A 23095-nucleotide genomic window follows, 5' to 3' on the forward strand; every position below is an offset into this window, starting at 1 on the left:
AAATAACATAATAAATAAAATAAAATAAACAATAATAGAGCGAAAAAAGACAGATTGACAATAAAATATAATACAAAAAAAAATAAATTAAAAGCTGAAAACGACAATAAACCTGACAATAATAAATCAGTACAGTGGCCCAATACAACAACACCACTAATACTAATGCTATTACTAATAATAATAATTAATAATATAGCTGCAAGCAGTTATTACCGGGGTTCAAGTGCTTTTTAACTGTTGTAGCGCCAGCTGTTGTCCGATCCCCTTTAAACTTTGCATGCTTGTTTAGAATAACCTGTCGCATGTGCTCAGCTGCTTTCATGAAGTTTTGAGTTTTTCTTTAGGCTTTATAGGATTTTTGGTAAATTTGGACTTTTGGACTTACTCCAATTTGGATTTGGAGTAAAGTCCCTTCACTAAACGACCCTGTTATAGCTTCCCAAAGGGTAAACGTCAACATTTTTTGATAATTATTGCCATATAGTGTCCAGAGAATTGTACTGCAGTGTTTTTTTTTTTTTTTTTTTTTTTTTTTTTGCAGATTGAACAAAAAACCTAGGACTAGTTTGCAAAGGTATTTTTTTTTTTTTTTACATCTTCTGAATCATTTAACAATTTGATTGACAGAAGTGGTTCTAGAGGCAAAGTTGTCCAGAATGAGGAGTTCTAACGTATGATATGAATACCGTGCGCATGTGTGAAAAAACCGAGTTCCGTTCTGATCAGTCTCCATTAACCTTGTGTCTAACAGGTGCTCTACATTTGTCAGCCACTGGCAGCCATGTTTTTTTTAGATACACAAATGTCCTTGTAGGCACTTGTGGCACTTCGGACCAAGACCGTGCACACCGATTTTCATGTTGATAGGATAAAGAGTTGCGCAGTTATAGCCATTTTTATGTTTTTCCTTTTTATAGCACCACCGAGCCAAGGCCAAGCTCCGCCATTTTTTTCTGTGACCTCAGATTGAGCTCTTACATAATCGTTCTGAGTTTGCCATTGATATTTCATTCCGTTCAAGAGTTCTAGGCATTTTACTAAAAGTGGCTCTGCCCCTTTTAAACTTTTTGGCATCCATTTGCGATGGTGAGTCGAAAAACTTTTTTTGATAATTGTTGATATTCACTCTCCAGAGAAACTTTCTGCACTGGTTTGGTTCCGATTAGGTGAAAAACCTAGGACTAGTTGGCGAAAGTAGGTTTTTTGAAAAATGACAAATACCCCAAAATTTCACCAGGTTCACGTTGGAATCTGAGGCATGTCTTTTGTCCGGCGTGAGCCAAGGTTTCCATCGACATTAAACACTTGAGGCTGCGACTGACGGTTTAGGAGTTATGAGCGTTTACGTACTTTTGATCGCTGTAGCACACCTGTCAGGCAGATAGGGGGAAGCCTGCGTCCTGTTGTAGGCGATGTGAGTACTACCATGCCTCCAAGTTTCAAGTCTCTACGACTTACGGTTTGGTCTGCACGATCAGTTTTATGTGAAGATCGCTGATCCGAGACCATTTGAACGATTACTAATAATTTACCACTCCAGCTCAACTAATCATTTTAGGTAGTTCAACGGAAAATTAAAATCATTTATTTACCCTCATGTCATTCCAAATCTTTTTAATTTTCTTCCTTCTGTTGAACAGATGCATTAAGATATTTCGTAAAATATTATAGTGTTTTTGTGTATACTATGGAAGTCAATGCTAACCAAAACTGTTTCTTCAGAAAAGCTTCTGTGTTCCACAGACAAAAGATAATCATACATATGAGGGTGAGTAAATAATGACAAAATGTTTGGGTGAATTATTTCTTTAAGACTTAAGGCTTTAAGACTTTCTTATAGCTGCCCCAGGCCAACTGCTATATCTCTCCTCTAATAAAACGTGCACATTCATAAAAGTTTCACTACATCAGCCTTTAAATGCATTACAGACCTCTCAAAACTGAGTCACATTCAAAACAAATGCACCACAAAAGCATTCAAAGCTTCTAATGCCCACTTACAGAGGAAAAAGAAAATCGTTGACTCACATATGATTCACCCTTCACCACCGCACTACCCATATTTAAACCCATGAGCGCTGCCATAATTAAACGTCATCTGTGTCTCGGGACATTAGTGTCCATCCAAATGGACTGCAAGCGCTGTCCATTAAAACTCATAGAGGAATGACGGAGCCGTCAGAAAATAGATGTGTCATAATAAAAGCGTAATCGCAGGGCCATAAATTTGAAATGGGGTTCAGGCCAGTGCTGAGTAAGAACTGGTCTGAATGACTAAGAGGGTAATTAATCTCTAATGAGATTGATTCTCTTGATTCGTCTGCCCTTTAAGACAGACGCCATCTTACAGAACAGCTTAACGACCTTGCTTAATTGTTCACGGAAGGGGGAAAGGCTGTGCGGGTGTGTATGGGAAAAGCAGCAGGGGTGGTATGGTTTCGGGGGATGAGTGTAAACGGTTTTTCAGGGGCTTTATATATATAGCTACAGACTGAGTGACTCAGCTCTCTCTTTCCTGTCTCACTCTTTTATTTCCTCTATCGGGGTGTTTAATGCAATCAGCGCAAATGGCTCAGCAAGAAATGACAGTGAATGTAGACTAATTGAATGACGTGACTAATTAATTGAATGCGCGTTCTGACTTCAAACACTCATGACACACTCATGTCATTACCAGACAATAGGAATGTTCTCATGAATATGCACAACTGATTGTCAGTCTTTACAATACTGACTCACAGTGATATGAACAATCATTTAAAAGGTCTCTTGAGAGGGACCCTGTTAGTGTCTTACACAGAGTCCTAACCAGACACGACATACTAGCAACATTTTGAGCACTGAGATATGTTTGTCTATGTTGAAAGTGAACTACTGTGCAGTCATGGGATTTTGGAGCAATGAGCAACCCAGTGTGGCACGATCAAAGGGTCAAGCAGCAATTGCTGTTTTCGGCTGGTCTCTTCATGGCCTCAGACATTCAAATTCAGAAAGCCGTCCAATACAGCATCTTGGTAGCTTAACAAAAAAAAATCTCCCTTTCTATAAAAAAAAGGCACCAAAAGCACTTTTTAAATCTTGGCTGTCTAAATTCTCTTTGCATTTAGAGACACTTATCGGCACACGCTGCACGATTTATAATAGTCCATTACAACTGTTGCTTGTCAGACTGTACGAACATAATGATCATGTCTCACTGTGGGATCTCAGTTGTCGTTAATGTCAGACTGCACGAGACGTGTTAAAAATGGGTGTGTGCAAGAAAACTTGTCCGGAGTTTTACATGATCAGCCCATACATGTTCAGTGACTGTGAGCTGCATTGTACGTGAGGCTGAAATGTTGGCTATTATGAAAAAAAGTCTATGAACAGCGGCAATGCCGGTGTATTTAAGAAGATGCGAGCAGCACACACTCAGATAAAAGCAGCGGCGCAACCGGTGTTTATCATAGCAAAGGCAACACATCACAGTAAATCTGTGAGAGGTGGCCGGAGTTTTTGACAGTTAGAAGAAATCTCTAACATTAATTCTGATCATTGCTTGTCTTGAGAAACGAAGACAGTTTGATGTTCGTCAAAGGAGAACTGTGCGCCAAACCTTCTGACACTACCAGAATTTCGTCAAAGGTAAAATTTGATTGCAACAGTCATTAATCAGCTGTCTGTGAAATCTTTCTGACTGGAGAAATCTTTTGGGATTTAAAATTTGTCTCGTACGGCCAAATCGTGGCCAAAATTGTACCGTGTGTGCACGGCTTTAGACACAACCTTTCCAGTAGCATTGCTGGCTTTAAAGGAGAAGTCCACTTCCAGAACAAAAATTTACAGATAATGTACTCACCCCCTTGTTATCCAAGATGTTCATGTCTTTCTTTCTTCAGTCGTAAAGAAATTGTTTTTTTTTGAAGAAAACATATCAGTATTTTTTTTCAATATAGTGAACTTCTATGATGCCCCGAGTTTGAACTTGTAGTTTGAAAATGTAGTTTAAATGCGGCTTCAAAAGATCCCAAATGCGGTTGTAAATGATCCCAGCCGAGGAAGAAGGGTCTTATCTAGTGAAACAATCGGTTATTTTCATAAAAGCAATACAATTTATATACTTTTTAATGTCAAACGCTCGTCTTGTCTTTCTCTGCCTTAAATGTTAAATGTAAACTCACAATTCTGTGAAAAAAGTCACAATTCTGATTCATTTCTCAGAATTGCAAGTTAATATCTTACAATTCTGACTTTATAACACAATTGTGAGATTATATCACGCAATTCTGAGAAAAAAAAACTTGTTATTCAACAGTTGTAAAATCTTTCTTTTTGTACTGTTCTATGTTGCTTTAAATTAAAAATAAAAACATAATATCAAAAAAAAAAAAAGTTTTAGCTGATTAGCATGGTCAAAAGTTGGTTGAATCTAGTCAAAAACCTATGAATTGTAAATCAAACTAATTCACTGTCTACACAAGCATTCACAAAACCAACATATATATAAAGGTGAAATTGACTGTCTGCTGCCTTTTACATCACAACTTACATCACAAGTATAGCTGCTGAATCTTGGGTAACACTTTAGTTTAGAGACCTATTCTCACCGTTAGCTAGATGCTTATTACCATGCATATACTAGCATATATTACCATATTTTAGATCCCTTAATCCTACCCAATAAACTTAACTACTTCATTACTAACTATTAATAAGCAGTAAATTAGGAGTTTGTTGAGGCAAAAGTCATAGCTAATAGTTAGTAAATAGTAATCTAAACTAAAGTGTGACCAAATCTTGTCGGCATCAATAGCCTCATGGTTAGTGCGTCAACATATAGCACAACTGCGCACACAGTGACCCACGTTCGATTCCTGTCTCGAGGTGCTTTGCCAATCCTACTCCCCTCTCTCCCCCTAGCTCTTTCCTGTCATCTCTCTACTGTCTATCACAATAAAAAGCCAGAAAGAAAAAAAACTAAAGTGTACCCGAATCTTGTTATGCCATCAGACAACCATTAACCCATTTCACACAGCAATACCAGTAAATTGCTGTAAAATTACAAGAACGACTTTACCGGTAAATACAACAATGTTCTGGGCACACAGGCAACGATGTTCCATCATTAACTGGCAACAGCTGCGCCTTCCGGTGTTGTGCTTTAAAACATGGAGGGGTATACGTGGTCAGTGGTTTCGTTGATGTTTTCATTTTTGTGTCAAATGTTGACATTCATGCACCTGCTTTTGACCATCATAATAGATGACCACAAACCAAACTACTCAGCGTGGAGAAAATGCATCATCTGCATCAGAATGTCATGATTGGCCCAAAGTAGACGTCTTACGTCAGTACCTTCTCAACTCAAACGTGCTCATACCGGTACTCTCGTTATGCATTCACACAGTGCACATTATTGGTAATTTACTGGTAATGTTACAAATTCGTTCCGGCAATTCACCGGTATTTTTGGTCCTGTTCACACCTGATCCTTTCACGCTAATTTACCGGTAATTTAGCAGTCAAGACTGTATGTGTGAAAGGGGCTATTGTCATTATGATGTCGTTTCCTGCAGTTTCAAAGTGATTAGTCACATGACATTTAAAGTTTAGTTGACTGGCTCATAAAAACCTGACAGATTTCAAATTGCACACTTCCTTGAGATAAATGGGAATGCTAACAGACAGCTCTCTACAGGTGTTATAGGCCTCTTTAGGCACAACAAAAATTGAAGCAACAACAGGCACAATCTCAGACACTACTGAATATTTAAACAAAAAGACTGAAATATAAAATGTATGAATTATATAAAAATACAGTACTGTGTGATTCCCAAGGACAAGACATGTGAGAGCGAATCTGCAAACTGTATGACCTCGCTATAGAGATTCTAAGATATCTTTTTTTTTATCATGAATACCTCTTCTATTTTTCTCCCTTTCATTCACATTTCAAGCACTCCAGTAATAAATTATCACTGGCATGTTAATGAAACCATGTTTCTTTCAGTGTTAAAGGTTGACCGTACTACAGTTAGACATGATGGATTTATGATTAATAGCCCACCAGCAGAAATAACTGTTAATACACACACGCATGGGGTGCAAACATAAGACACACCCATGAGCAAACACCATGAAGAATTAAACAACCCTTACCGTTCCCAATTAAGCAGATTTACAGCCTGCACAATCACCCCATTACACAAAATGTTTTATGAACAGATATAGTTTATAGTCCAGCCACAATGATCCATCATTACTGCTGCGGCCACCTCCGGAGAGGGATGGTTTTGTGCTGTATCCCTAATCAAAAAATTCAAACGTCTAAACATACAAACAGCGGGTTACTATGCAAAACATATCACGTCTGTCCTCAGCGGTTCTTAACATCTGCAGGTTGTTCTAAAGATCTACCGCAGATCTGCAAGATGAGAAATATAATTAACTTACACACTCATCACAAGTGTTTCATACTGTTGAGTAACACTTGAAACTTTTATTTAACCTATCACTCAAAAGGTCTTCAAAAAGTCCTCATGAGTGCACTGACCCTCTTGGAGAATAATCAGTGTTCAAATACATATGGAAACACATGCACGCATTGAAGGCTGCCATTTTTATGCTTGGTGATAAACAGGGATGAAGGAGGTAGGAGGCAAGCATATTATTACAAAAAGCATATTATATAAAAGGCATATTATTTAGCCTATTGGAAAGTGGCATAAAAAGGAAAAGAAAAAAGTGACAAAAGAAAAGTGAGGGTGGAGAGAGAGCGTGAAACAATGTAAGGTGAAAGGACACAAAAGAAAATTGGAACCTACAATGTGAGAGGAAAAACAAAGGCTAAAAAGAAAGAGTGTGTCACAGCTGGAGTACGAATGTGAAAGTGAACAACACAGAACGACAGAGTTTGAGGCAAATGTGCAGTTAGGACGTGACCAGAAAGGTGTATAAAAAAGCAGGACGATCTTCACAAGACCCGCAGGCCTCTTAGATGCTGACATTTCCATGGAGACTGGTTCATTATGGGATGTCTGATGCCAAAGGTGCCATCTTTGAAGATGAAAACGGCTGTCAGCTTGGCTGCTAAAAGATGACACCTTTGGGTCTTTTTTACTCTCTTAGTAACCATTTATGAATAAACATAGCAATGAAATGCTCTAATTAATCTTTCAACAAGTTATTAAAAATTTACAGATAATTTACTCACCCCTTTGTCATCCAAGATGTTCATGTCTTTCTTTCTTCAGTCGTAAAAAAGGCAAACGTTTCAGGATTTTTCTCTGTATAGTGGACTTCGATGGTGCCCGTGAATTTGAACTTCCAAAATGCAGTTTAAATGCAGCTTCAAAGGGATCTGAAACAATCCCAGCTGAGAAATAAGGGTCTTATCTAGCAAAATGATCGCTTATTTTCTAAAAATAAAAAAAAAAAAAGGACAGTTTACAGTATATTATTTTTAACAGTGTTGGAAAGTTACTTTTAAAAGTAATGCATTACAATTTCACGTTACTCCCTTAAAACTTAACTAATTACGTTACTTTGTTACTTTTAATAGAAAGTAATGGGTTACATTATTTTGCGTTACTTTCTAAATCTAGTCAGGGCTTGCAAATGTAAATGCCCTTTCACACCAAAAGCTAGGGATGGGACGATAAATCGTTGCAACGCGAATCAAGAAATGATTCAGCATCGACGTGCTCTGCTTGTTTCCAAATCCTTACACGCACTTGAACCTAAAATAATCATTTATACAATTTGAAAAGGTTGAAGCAAATTACAAGGGTGTTCACAATGGGCTGTGTTTACAATAAACTCGTGTCATAAAAGCATTCTGAGCAGAGGTGAAATTACACGACTCAGCCGAACACACAAGTTCTCTTCAGCACTCTTCTTCATGGGCATTTGAGTGTGCGGATAAAAACTAGATTAGAGAACCATCTGCTGTTCAAATCTAAGCTCAGAATCGATTCCAAAGAGAATGGTGACGCATTCGGAAGATCTCAGAATCGATCCACGAATCGATTTTTTTATCCCATTCCTACCAATAGCCTCAGGCTGAAGGAAAAGTTCAACACTCTTCAACAATAAATAAAGAAGAACAAATGTTAGTTTATCTGGAGTAATTTTTGCTTAATAATATGGTTGAATTGGACCATCAAAGGTCAGCAGCAAAGACATTGGTTAAAAACGTGATTAAATACATAAAGGTATTTTAATTAACATATTTAAGTATTGCAGGTTTGCGTCATATTCTGAGTGCATTTAACTGTTTATATTAATTTTGAGGAAAACTGAATCTGTTTTTGTGTGTGTGTGTTTGTATTAACACATGTTCACATTTATTCTAGAACTAAAGCAACATCTTACTCCTGGTTTCTCTCAACATGGAGACAGGAGAGCTTTCAATCAAAAAAGAGGGAAAAAAAGTTACTGGCATTTGAGCCAGTAACTCAGACATTTTCTTGTAAATTAAAAAGTAATGCGTTACTCTACTAGTTACTTGAAAAAAGTATCTGATTACGTAACTCACGTTACTTGTAATGCGTTACCCCCAACCTCAAATGCTTGTCTTGTCTAGCTCTGCATGAACTCTGTGTATTCCAGTTCAATACAGTTAGGGTATGTCGAAAAACTCCCATCTCAATTTCTCCTCCAACTTCAAAATCGTCCTACCTCACTGCAGAAGTACCGACCCAGTGTTTACAAAGTAAACGCGCAAGGAGGGTCAAATACCCTTTACAAAAAAATATAAAACTGTGATGTAGGGTAATTTTGAACTTGGAGGAGAAAATGAGTTTGGAGTTCCCCTTCAGTCGTACTCTACGATGTTACGTCATAACTGATGTATTTGGGGTCCTACTTGAGACTTATGATGTAACATCTCCGTTCCCTTCTTCAGGGAACCAAGATGTTTTTCTATGTATTTTTTTTTTTTTTTTTTTTTTTTTTTTTTTTGGAAAATAGCCAATCGTTTTGCTAGATAAGACACCACTTCTTCCTCAAATGGGATCATTTAGAGCCCTTTGAAGCTGCATTGAAACTGCATTTTGGATGTTCAAACTCACAGGCACCACAGGAGTCCACTATAAGGATAAAAATGCTGAAATGTTTTCCTCAAAAAACATATTTTTTTTTACAACTGAAAAAAGAAATCTTGGACGACAAGGGGGTGAGTACATTATCTGTACATTTTTGCTCTGGAAGTGAACTTCTCTCATACAAAGAATCTCGCTTTTTTGTAGTGCAAACAGAATTCATCTGTGGTATCCCTGAATTAAATGCATTCATGTGAGCAGTAGCTGAATAATGCAAGATTTTTTTTTTTTTTTTTTTCCCGGTAGAACAAAACACTTCAGTAACCTGAATAACCTCTCCAGGACTGAACTTAAAACTCAAAGTTTCAATGACTGACAAATGTGTTTATCAATATAGTCCACGGCAGGGCCTTGGAGCACGACTGACTTTTCAGAGATAAAAAAAGCAAACCCTCCAGAGGCCGAGGCATGTCTATTTGCTGTCAAAAAAGCCTCCCTGAGACATGCAAGCTCAGGGCCCTTGAGTTACAGCCAGAGCTTGGAAAAGAGTGAGAGAGATATTGAAATGTCTTTGTGCCAAAACAGATTTCAATATACAAGCGAGATGAAGGGAGTTGGGGGGTGAGAAGAGAATGGAAAAGACGCAGAGAAGAGACAGACGTCTCTAAATCAAAAATGCTATCTGTGTATCTCTGTGGTGTTTTTCCTGGCTTAGGGGAAAAAAGGTGAAAACTGGAGCACAGCCTTAGCCGAAGCTATAAAAAAATCAGGCAAATTCAGCACAGTTCCACTCAATAATACCATTAATAATTCACATCTGTAGCAAGAACAAAAACACAACTGATCAAATGAGCCTTCTAAGTGGCGGTTGTTACACGTGTGAGGAGACGCTCACGGGACGCTTGTTATAGTTGTGTCTGTGCTAAGTCTAGACTATCAGTAAAAGAAAACAGAGGGTACTGTGAATAACCCTCACACTGGGCTTTATGGGGCCATGACCTTTTCACTTTCTTGTTCTATGTATCTAAAATACTCTTTCCTTAAGTGGATTGACTCAAAACCAAACTGAGAAGATAAGGCTCAACAGCTTCTGTTTTAATGCAAAAAAAGAAAAATTACATGGTTTGAGTGGTCAGATATTTTCTTTTCAACACCTCAATATTTTTCATAGCACTGGAATTGTATTATTATTACAACTGCATTTAAAGTAGGACTCCTGTGACTCCATCTATGAACCTAACAAAGCTGCCGCCTGCTGATTTATCTGTCAAACTGTATATGCACTTTGTTGTAATGTGCTTTGATATGAAAACATCTGCAGAGAACATAAATATAACTATGCCCCCGTTTGCTCTCTGCTCCTGTTTGCTGATCATCAGGCAACTCTTGCCTCATGTTACCTTCTCTTCTAGTTTCATTTGAAGTCTGTCTCTTAGCTCATCCAGGTCTCAACGCTAAATAATTTTTCTATTATTTTTACAGACTGTGATAACTCGTTTTAACGGTCGTCAGCATCATAAATCCATACACACACACACAGCCATTCAAAAGTTTGGGATAAAGGCTGTATTTATTTGATCAAAAAAAAAAAAAAAAATAGGACTGTAAATAGAATTGCAATTTCTAGTATTGGTTTCCTATTTTAATATACTTTAAAATATAATTTATTCCTGTGATGCAAAGCTGAATTTTCAGCAGTCATTAGTCCAGTCTTGAGTGTCACATGATTTTTGTGCAGCTTAATATTTTTCTGAACACTGTAATGCTTTTTTCTTTGCTTCTTTGATAAATGAAAAGCTAAACAGCATTTATTCAAAAATGACCTTTTCTAATATTATAATTACTATCATTTTATACACTGAACACATCCTTGCTAAATAAAAGTATTAATTTCTTTACAAAGAAAGAAAAAAAGAAAGAAAGACAATTTACTGACCCCCAAATTTTTGAATAGTAGTGTATATTGCAATACAAAATTTCTATTTTGAATAAACACTGTTCTATTTAACTTTGCATTTATCAAAGAATCCTAAATAAAGTATCACAGGTCCCAAAAAATATTAAGCAGCACAACTGTTTTCAACACTGATACTAAATAAGCGCATTAGAATGATTTGACACTGAAGACTGGAGTAATGATGCTGTAAATTCAGCTTTGCCTCACAGGAATAAATTATATTTATATTTATTTTAAAACAGTATTTTAAAACTGTTACTTTAAATACAATTTATTATTATTTTTATTTATTTTTTTATTTTTTTCCAGTATTTTTGATCAAGTAAATGCAGCCTTAATGAGCATAAGAAACTTCTTTAAAAAACATTAAAAATCTTACTGATTCTAAACTTTTGAATGGCACTGTATACAATGTATTTCAATAAAATATGTATATCCATCTCTTTCCATTTTTTCCATTATGGAGTTTTTCCTTTGCTATCTGAACAAATAGGAACACAAAAATTCTATTTGATGTAGCTTCCTGGTCACTGCTATGACGACTTTAACTTCTAATGCCGAAAAAAGGAAAGGGGTAAAGGGTCCATTGGCTCGGCAATGGTACAAATTTTTCATGCCTTGCAAAAATTTTAATATAAATAAAATAAAATAATAAAGTTGACCAATGTTACCTTGTATTCTAATAAATAAGGTTATAAGAAGGTTTCAATACCACAGCAAAACTAGCATGTACACACGTGCTGATTATATATTATTGTAGCACAGTTTGTGCTGAATACAGTGTAATTACACTTTTGCCGTTAATATGCTTATAAGAAACTGAAAAAAAAGCACAAATGTCAGGGTATGTCAAAACTTCTCCAGGGCCCCAAAACCCCCTCAGTCCCCAGAGGGTTAAATAGTAACCATTTCAAACACTGAGTCAGGAATAAGACAAGAACAAAATAAATAAATGCAATAGAATAAAAATACAAAACAAATATGATGTAAACATTCAAGAGATATTCTCAATATAGTATTGTACAGACAGTGTGTAAATGAAGTTCTCTTTTGTGTATTATTGTGCTTGACAGTTTTAAATCGCTTGAATGTTTCAGCTGGCAAGACTTAACATTTTGTACAAATGATAATCTTTCATGACAGTGCACTACCCCAGTCTCTCAACTGACCTAAGCATTTTTCACTCTGGCCCTGCGCCATTGGGCAGTCTGTATTTTTGAGCCCTGTCTTATCTTCTCCTCTGCTCTCCAACTAACTGATTCCAGTGTACATTTTTTAGGATGTGTATTACACAACTCACATCAGACCTTCCGGCTATGACTCAGGCCACACAGGATGTCATTACAGCCAAATCACTCGCCCACTAACATAAGTCACACTAGATAATTCACCTCCATATCTGAAAGCAAGATGCATGCAGGAGTGAGTTAGGTCACCCCCGCACATGTGAACCGCTCTCCTTCTCTATATCCAATTGATCGTTTCAACATCTGAGCCCTTGATTCATCAACCCTGATGACCTGAATGCCTGAGGGTGCAACAAGCTACCACCTCTGCACATGCTGGAAATTCGGCTAGAGACTCAACCTCTCTCAGTGATGTTATTGAGCACTGATTGATCATTTCTACGTGCAGTTTCAGGGCTGATGTAATTAAATGCACTCTAATGAGATTCTCGGGGCCATCGGTGGACGGCAATAGAAACTGAACATATTAGTCACAGAATAAAAAGTTTATCTCACCTCTCATCTCATCTCAGGCTGGACACATGAGACGTTATCAGAGTCTGTGAGAGTCAACATGTCACTGGTTGACACATGCACAGGCAGGTGACAAGATAATTCAGTGTAAAAGGCAAGAGAAGTGATCCATCTACATTTTCTTTACACCTCGACTGAATCGTAGCCAGCTGTGTCAAATCTTTAAGACGCTGACAATGACAGAAATAGATGAATTGGACGACTCAACCACGGACCAGTGATTTTCCAGTATGACATGATTATGTCACCAATGTGTGTTTGACACCACCTGAGTTTATGAAACTTCAAACTCGCAAACTTCAAAGACAAGAAACTGAGGGACAAGACATCATAAATATTTACATCATAAATCCATGGCAACCAGCAACCAGTTTAAAATGTGCTGAACTGTAAAAATCCTCAGCTTTAGCATTAAAATCATGTTACTCTTACATAAAATGTGACATAAAACACTCAAAGTGGTAACTGACAACAGAAAAGAAGCAAAACTATTTGCTATAAGGTGGCTCATGTTTTTTGTACTTAATTTTAATAATAACTTACACTAAAAGTGCACATATTTTCTTGAGTATCATACAGATGTAAATAACAAATTGTATGGTAATGCATACTCTTTACTCTTTACTGAACCCTATATATTTTACAGTATTTTAACAATATACACTACCAGTCAAAAGTTTTTGAACAGTAAGATTCTTTATGTTTTTTAAAGACATCTGCTTATCAAGCCTGCATTTATTTGATCCAAAATACAGCAAAAGCAGTAATTGTCACATGCATGATCTGTTTTGGTTTAATTCCTGTTTGCCCTTATTTGGTTCTGTTACTTTTCTCATTAGTCAATTATTAATTAGCCCCACACCTGTTTCTGTTCTCCCTGATTATGTTCCCTGTGTTTAAAAGGGTTTTCCACTGTTCCCTTGTTAATGTTGTTTTGATGTTTATCTCCTGCCTGTTATTATTCTGCCTGTTAATTTATTAAAAGATTTTCTTGTTCATTTAAGCTCTGGCGTTGTATGCTTTCCGTAGCAACAGATGACAGTAATATTGTGAAATATTTTTACTATTTAAAATAACTCTTTTCTATTTGAATATATGTTAAAATGTAATTTATTCCTGTGATCAAAGCTCAATTTTCAACATTATTACTTCAGTTTTTTTTGTCACACGATCCTTCAGAAATCATTCTAATATGCTGATTAGCTGTTCAAGAAACATTTACTAACACTAATACTTTTATTTAGCAAAGATGCTTTAAAATGATCAAAAGTGATGATAAAAAACATTTAGAATGTCACAAAAGACTTCTATTTCAGAAAAATCTTTCTATTCATCAATGAAATCTGAAAAGCTAAGCTGTTTTCAACATAATAATAATACTAATAATAATAATAATAATCATAAATGTTTTTGAGCAGCAAATCAGAATATTAGAATGATTTCTGAAGGATCATGTTACTGGAATAATGGTGCTAAAAATTCAGCTTTGAAATCACAGGAATAAGTTGCATTTCAAAATATATTCAAATAGAAAACAGTTATTTTAAACAGTAAAATATTTCAAAATTGTACTGTTTTTGCTGTAATTTAGATCAAATAAATGCAGGCTTGATGAGCAGAAGAAACTTTTAAAAAACATAGAAAAATCTTACTGTTCAAAAACTTTTGACTGGTACTTAAAAACAATAATGCAAATTATATGGTAATGCATACTGTTTACCAAACCATATATATTTTACAGAATTTTAACAATATATTTACTTAAAAAGTAATGCAACATTTATGATTTTAACCACATATGACAGGGTAATTTACAATTAAGTAATTAGAAGGTTTTTACATTTTTTACAGTTTATAAATGCCTTGTATTTGTACAATTGTGTAGAAGTCATTAAGTTATACAACTAGAATAATTATAGTAATAGAGTTTATATGCTTGATTGCTTGAGTACAAAAAAAGAAGTGGAGAAAAACACAAAGTCATTATTTTTGTTATTCTAGGCAGAGCCTCCACTGAGAGGGGTTTGGTTAATAGGGTGAGGACACCTGAGACTGCATTGCAGTCATAAATTGAGCTCTCTCTCTCTCTCTCTCTGTATGTGTTTGTGTGCACACTTCACTCGTTTGGGCAGGAAAAGTTTGAGAGTGTGTCTTTTAAATAAGTAAAAAGACCTAATTTCAATCTCATGTGACTTTCATCCAATAACAAAATCCCTCATCAAAAGCCACTAATGTTTGTTGACAGACAAATCAGTGCATACAACTCAAATATAAGCTAATAAAAGCAGCCTGGAAGTTTATTACTTATTGATTTTTCCTTACTGTAGTTCTATTCGGTGGCGTAAAGTGAAATCTCTCTCTTTTTTTTTCTACCCTTCTCTGTCTGAACGTAGGAGGACTTTGGTCTTGCTGTTTTCTTCCTGGCTCTCAAAGAAAAACTCTGAAGCCATGAGATCACAGAAGGTGCCACTGTCAAATCATCAGTATTTTTGTGTAATGCTTGTCTCTGTGTGTGCTGTCTGTATTTTTTCTCAGCTATTTAGGAAAGAACATCTGTGGAAGTCTGCTGGTGTGATGTCTTCATGTGTCTCAGGCTTACTGTGAAAATGTCATGTGTTTTTAAAGCAATAGTCCACCAGTTTCCTCACCAGTGGATGCACTGCAGTGTATGGTGCTGTCAGAATGAGAGTCCAAACAGCTAATAAAAACATCACAATAATCCACACCACTCCAGTCCATCAATTAACATCTTGAGAAGTGAAAAGCTGCATGTTTGTAAACAAATTCATCATTAAGATTGTTTTTGTATTGAACTTTAAACCATTGTTTCTGTCTAAAATACAAGTGCTCTGTCCATAACATTGCTTTCTCCAGTGAAAAAAGTTGTCTAATCTGAATCAGGAGAGAAATATGCACAGATCAAGCAATGTTTACAAACTAAATCAGTGCAAAACATTTGTAAAAATATATATTGGTAGATTTTGATGTGAAAGGAGAACAGGAAATTGACTTTTTCACAGAAGGAAGTGTTATTATGGATTATGAATTTATCAGCTTTTTGGACTCTCATTTTATGGTACCCATTCACTGCAGAGTATCCTTTGGTAAGCAAGTGATCTAGTGATATTTCTCCAAATCTGTTATGATAAAGAAACAAACTCTTGGATGGCCTGAGGGTAAGTACATTTTCAGCAAATTTCCATTTTTGCATTAACTATTCCTTTAAGTATGCTTTGGCAACTTAATATACTCTGACTGTTCTTATATCAGAACAACCTAGAACGCCTCAAAACGTACATGGTGTTGCGGAGGAGACCAACATATTTATAGAAATGCATGTCACATCCTACTGAGGGAAGTAAGGTTATGGGTTTAAATGAACCAGGATTGTGATTGGAATAAGTAAATACCATTCACAGGACACACCTCATTAACTCTGAAGGATAGCGGATATATTCAGATCACCTCAGCAAAAACACACACGCGCACACACACAGATACACACTGCCCTTTATTGTGTATTTCAACTGACACTAGAGGAAAGACATTAATTTTTCACGTCTCACTCAAATGATTGCAATGTTAATCAATGCTAATCCCACAAGACCAATGGATCAACATCAGTAGATGTGACTGTTTGCAAATTTATCACATGACATGTGTTTAAATGGAGGATTATACAGAACGACAAGTACAAGCACTTATCACTAAAACAATTTGCTTTAGCCTAAAAGATGATGCTGGAATAAATAAGCAACTGCTGTTTAAAGAAAAGTGTTTTCTTAAGATTCCTTGGCTATTTTCCAATCTGCTCACATGAGAAGTCGGCATAATTTGAACTAAATGGTTAAATCAAACCTTAAATCTAAGCATAGATGTCAACCTCAACCCCTATACCTAACTAGAACTGACAAGAAAAAAAGTTATACAAGATCATATGATTTAACCATATCACACAGATTATTACAAGATGTCATGAGAGTGTGCTGCTATTTTTCCCGTGCAGTACAATACCACTATCGGAAAGGGAAAAAAAAAAAACAGCTCAATGGAGAAGCACAGACATGACAATGTTCTGAACCCCCTGTGAGAGCCCAGCCCTGCTAATGGCCTTAGCAAAATGCCACTGTTTCAAGCAGTGAAAAGTGCCTCCCTCAGAAAGCTGAAAATGGACCACTATTAGCCATACAGTTAAACACTGGAGGACATTTTTCCTTCCCCGAAGAGCACATCTATCAGCACTAATAGCTTGTGAAGTGTACAGACTGAGCTTCAATATGTGATATTACTGTATTAAACAAGGATGATAATGGCAGATAGAGAGCTGTTGTAAGTCAGCAATCAAAAAGCAAAAGTATTGTATGGGCAGGCAAGCATTCGGAAGCACATAGGCAGACCTTCAGCACCAAGGACAGTGCATATGAACAAGAATACGCACAACCAGATCTTCAGCACCATGGACAGTGCATATATACAAGAGTATGTGCAAAAAGATCTTCAGCACCATGGACAGAGCAAATGTACATGAATACAAATAGGCAGATCTTCAGCACCACAGACAGCAGCCTTTTACCACCTGCTCTGCCTTTGGAACCAGTGATTAACTGCTTAACAGTGATTAATTCCACTTCAATTTATGAATTTGAATTGAGGAAGCAAACAGGATGCAAAAGTACAATTTAAATTCGAATGTACACAGAATTAACATGAAATTCATATAATGCGGCATCAGTAATAGAAAAGAAAGTTTTACCATGCAAACATCTAATGACAACTTGACAAAAAAAAGTTTTGTCTGAAAGTTCTAAGAACTTTACCCAACCCTCATTTACACTGTTATAGAAAACCAAGCACATAACAGAACTGCAGAAGAACAGGGAACTGCAAACTTTTCAGAGACTCAAAGTTACATTAAATCTCATTGGATCTGGGAATATTAGATTTTGATGGGCATAACGTAAGGGGAGCAGAAACCCTGAATACATGTATTCTTGACAAGAACAGGCTTCATGTGGACATTAACAGCTAAAGCAGTATCAGCAGTTCTCTCTCCATCAATATACTGCCCCACTCAATGCCAGAGAAAAAGAGAGATGAATGGGTAATATGATGGAGGATCAGAGAAGAGAAGAGAAATGCGGAGGAGGAAAAGCTGTGGGAGCTCAATCACAGATCAAGAGCAGATGCAAAGGTCAAGGTCAGAGTCATGTGGCTGGGAAATGGATGTGAAGTGTTCTTCGTGTGTGTTTGTCTTAAGTGAAATCAATAAAACGGTGATTCACTGTAAAGAGCCTTATGCGTGCACACACACACACCGATGAAGAGCTGTTAGACAGCCAAGTGCACAACCATCATACGTCTTAAAGGTGCACAGCTGTACTAAACTCACCCAAAACACAACCTCAACAGCACAAATTTAGAGAGCCTAATAACATAAAATTCATATTTGTTATCATCTTCAGCCTTTTTATTATTTATATTGTATTTGTTTTGTGTTTTTACACTCCATTAAGCAAATCTGTGACAACAACTATTGTTGGAATTCTATACTAAATAAATGGAGCGAAACTGGATTAAAAAAGGGGGCACATCCAGCCCTGGGCCAGTGAGATATATGCCATGAAGATAATACAGCTTTTAAAAGAAACAACTGATGGAGTACAATATGTGCTCCAGTGTTTGAGCTGTTAGTGTAATACAGCTCACTTTGTTTGTCTATATGAGCTTAGCAAATACCACTATACAAACACTTGTGTACTTTATCTTTTTATCCATCTATGTCACAACTATATGTATTTGACTAAAAGCAGAGTTGTTACTATACCCAAAGACTGGATTTTGTGGGGAATAAATTTAGAGTCTCTCAAATCTCTATAAAACACTTAGTAAAGGCAATAGTTTCAGTGATTTTCTTGACAATATGACAATATAATGCAAGTCAAAGGGGTTGAATGTTGTTTTGGATCCTACCTACTTTCACTGAATTGACACTTTGAAACTTTCAAACACAGCATATTATCTTCTAATATTATCAAATTCAAAATATCTTCTAATGCAATGAAAGAATTAAAAAAGTGTACTTAAAAGGGCTAGTTCACTAAAAAAAAAAAAAAAAGAAAATTCTGTCATTAACTACTCACCCTCTTGTCGTTCCAAACCCGTAAGACCTTCATTTATCTTCTGAATACAAATTAAGATATTTTTGATGAAATCTGAGAGCTTTCTGGCCTTGCATAGACAGCAACACAACTGACATGTTCAAGGCCCAGAAAGGTAGTAAGAACGTAGTTAAAATAGTCCATGTGACATTGAGAAGAAAACAAAAATAATGACTTTATTCAACAGTTTCGTCTTTTCCGTGTCAGTTTTCGATGCGCGTTCATGCACAGTAATCTTTTTATTATAATTAGACATTCAAAAAAATAATTTGTACAGTGTAGTGAGAGAATGATAACTTTTTGGATGAACTATCCTTTTAAGAACATCAAACAAATGTCTTGAAAATCATCAGCCTTGCCAATTCTAGCTGAATCAGCCATTGAGAACACTGAACCTAAAACCTTTAACCTGAGAGCACATCAAAAGACATCGTCATTTAAAAAAAAATGTCTATGATCATGAAGTAACATTTACATGTTGATTTTAAGCCAAAAATATTGTTTGACACCATTATCTCAACCTAAATGCATTATCTCTCTCACACACACACAGAAAACATCCTAAAAGGTGTCAATTACAGGTTTCCACTATGTATATTCTGCCTACATATGTATGCCTTTACTTCAAAATGGAAGTTACTCTCACAGTCCACAGGCTCTGAATGCAGGTCAGCTGTCATAAACAGATATAAATAACATATGGCTTTATCATTTGGGCCTGCTGTTATCTGGCTCTGACAGCACTCTGTGTGTAATGCCAAGAATACAATAACCTGTAGCTCTAGATGACTGCTCTAACCAGATTCTCTCTCACAAGCAGAAAATATTCTCCAAGACGTAATTTCAAATTGTACGTCTGGGGTTGCTAAACGGCCTTGTCTCTGAAATAAAATCTCTCTCCATCTGTATCGTCACAACCACAATATTCTGTGCTTCTCTTTGTGAAGCTCCATGAGCTCCTCTCCTCGGGAAAAGCCAATAAACACATGAATAAGTGAGAAGCTTTTTGCTAGTTGTGGTAAATGGCCTTGAGTGATTTCAGCATTCAGCGCCTCCAGTCTACCAGCTTGTGGTCTTAGAATATCAGCATTCATGGAGAGAAATATTTCAGAATTTCTTGTCATGCTAGCTGATTTCATCCCTGACAGCTTTTCCGGTGAGAGAAAGAAAGATGTTGTGTCTTGATGCTTGACATTACATATAACCCAACTTTTTATAACCTTTTGCTTCCTGTACTGCCCCCCAAAGCCTCAATCTTCCTCTAGAGCATCCACAGCTGTTTAGAGATAGAAAGACTTGGATATTGTGAAGCTTTGATCAACTGAGATTTCAGTCAGAAATAGGGCTGAGCAGATGGATGAATGGCTTCATTTGGAAGAGTAAGTCCATTGAGGTTGGCTCCCCGGCCAGAATCTGATGGCTTTAGCAGGCTGTGCTGCTGGGGCAGTGAGAGCGGCCCGGCTGTGGAGGGACTCTCGCCTCGCAGCAGCGGGGTGGTAAGGAGGGCTGGATTATGTCCACCTCATTTATAGTTATGCAGGAGTGGAATAGCAAAGGAGCTGTGAGGTTGGGTCTGCTCACTGTAATCAGATGCTAATGCTACAACAGTGCTGCTCAGCATGTAGTATAAAAGGGATGCAACACTTGTGTCTCAAATGTGGTAAACATTAGTTTAATCAAAAATAGGCATTTCTTCCTAAAACAAAATTAACACAGTCATCTTTTAAAAAAGAAATTTGAACGAAATAAGAGAGATCACACAAATTGCATGTTATTTTTTATTTAGTACTGTGATGGGTGAGATAATTTACATAAAATATGTTTACATATAGTCCACAAGACAAAATAGCTAAAATTATGAAAATAACCCCCTGCATAAGTTTGGGAACCCTTGGTTCCTAATACTGTGTGTGGTTACCTGGATGACCGACGACTGTTTTTTTTTGTTTTGTTTTGTTTTGTTTTGTGATGGTTGTTTATGAGTCCCTTGTGTGTTCTGAACAGTTAAACTGAGCACTGTTCTTCAGAAAAATCCTCCAGGTCCTGCAGATTCTTCCGTTTTCCAGCATCTTTTGCATATTTGAACCCTTTCCAGCAGTGACTGTATGATTTTGAGATCCATCTTTTCACACTGAGGACAATTGAAGGACTCAAACACAACTATTAAAAAAGGTTCAAACATTCACTGATGCTCCAGAATGAAATACGTTGCATTAAGAGCCGGGGGGTGAAAACTTTTGAACAGGATGAAAAGTCCAAATTTTTCCTATTTTGTTGAAATATCATTTTTTTCCATTTAGTACTGCCCTTTGGAAGCAACAGAAGATGCTTGCATGTTTCCCGGAAGACAAATTAAGTACAATTTACCTTGATCTTCAAATTCAAAAAGATTTCACCCCCGGCTCTTAATGCATCATGTTTTCGTCTGGAGCATCAGTGAATCTTTGAACCTTTTTAATAGTTGTGTTTGAGTCCCTCAGTGTAAAAAGATGGACCTCAAAATTATACAGTCACTGCTGGAAAGGGTTCAAAAATGCAAAAGATGCTGGAAAACTGAAGAACCTGCAGGACCTGGAGGATTTTTCTGAGAACCAGTGCTCAGTTTAACGCTTCAGAACAAACAGGAGACTCATGAACAACCATCACAAAACAAAAAAAACATCATAGATCATCCAGGTAACCACACACAGTATTAAGAACCAAGGGTTCCCAAACTTTTCAAGGGAATTTTTTGAATTTCAGCTATTTCTTTGTCTTGTGTACTATATGTAAACGTCTTTTATGTAAAACATCTTACTTAAGACAGTACTAAATAAAAAAATAACATGCATTTTGTATGATCTACAAAGATTTTTGCTTCTTTTTTCCCCACTCCAATTTACTCTTACAGTCTTCAGTGTCACATGATCCTTCAGAAATCATTCTAATATGCTGATCTGCTGCTCATTAAACATTTCTTAAGAACAGCATTTTTTAAATAAATTTTTACATTATAAATGTCTTTACTGCCACTTTTTTTCAGATTATAGCATCCTTGCTGAATAAAAGTATGAAGACTTTAGATGCAAAAACCTCTTGAGTCTGTCTGAGATTATTTTTCTAAATTAGCATTTTTATTAGGCTCCCATGAAAATAACATTGGATATTTTTTAAAATAAGGCATCCAATAACTGACTAATTTCCTTCTCTTTGCAATAAAGTGAAATTACTGAACCTAAATATAGTTGCCTGATAAAAATGCTCATTTATATATATATATATATATATATATATATATATATATGTATATATATATATATATATATATATACATATATATATATATATATATATATATATATATATATATATATATATATATATATATATATATATATATATATATATAACGATGTATATGACGATACAAACAAGAAATAAGTTTACAGGTAATACAATTCATTTTACCTGTATGGAAAGTTAAAAATAGACTTTTTTATTAGTTTGATGCATTTCTGTCTTAAGTCCCACCCATATGCAATTCTTGTCCAAATACAGATAGTTTTGTCAACGCAACAGTCACTGATACATATACAGATAATTGCTGCACACCCCTAGTAAGCATGGATTCATAATTTGCACATTAATATAAGCTGCTGGCTCATATCAGTGGCTGGAATGACACCTAACCTCCAACTGTACTATTCGATTTGACTTTCTAATGAAGCAAATGAAGTCTTCTGCTCGGTAGTTAAGGTGAGCAAACATGCTGCCAATGCTAATGGTATTCATAGGCCCAAACAATCTATTAGCTTTCCAAACTCAAACACTAAACATTCTCATCTGGGTTGATCAACATGAATATCAATAAGTTGATTATCGCTACCATATGCACCAAGTGCTAGTGAAGCAAGACCGGAAATTTCCACTTAATATGGTTGAAGCACACAGCTCAGACACAAAATGAATGAGAATACAATGCATACAGCAGGACCTGTCCTTCCCCACACTAACACGCTCCTATAAGCGACCTGATAATGCCTGCAACGGCCTATTTTGTGTTTAGAGATAGTGATGTTATGGATTGTTAAATAGCGTAAGCCCCACTCTAATGGTGGATTTACAGAGCGCAAATTAGATCTGAGCCATGCATTAATAAGATTGTCGTAGATCCGGCAGACCCCAGACCCCGAATCCGCTCGCTGCGGTGAGTCC

At 36.3% G+C, this 23095-nt stretch overlaps 1 protein-coding gene across 4 annotated transcripts in view; it reads right to left on the minus strand.

The window, feature by feature from the left end:
- The window catches only part of asic2 (acid-sensing (proton-gated) ion channel 2), a 446952-nt gene that overhangs the window by 121924 nt on the left and 301933 nt on the right, over positions 1-23095 (minus strand). The window lies entirely within an intron of this gene.

Source organism: Labeo rohita, chromosome 3, assembly GCF_022985175.1.
Source record: "Labeo rohita strain BAU-BD-2019 chromosome 3, IGBB_LRoh.1.0, whole genome shotgun sequence".
NCBI lineage: Eukaryota > Metazoa > Chordata > Actinopteri > Cypriniformes > Cyprinidae > Labeo > Labeo rohita.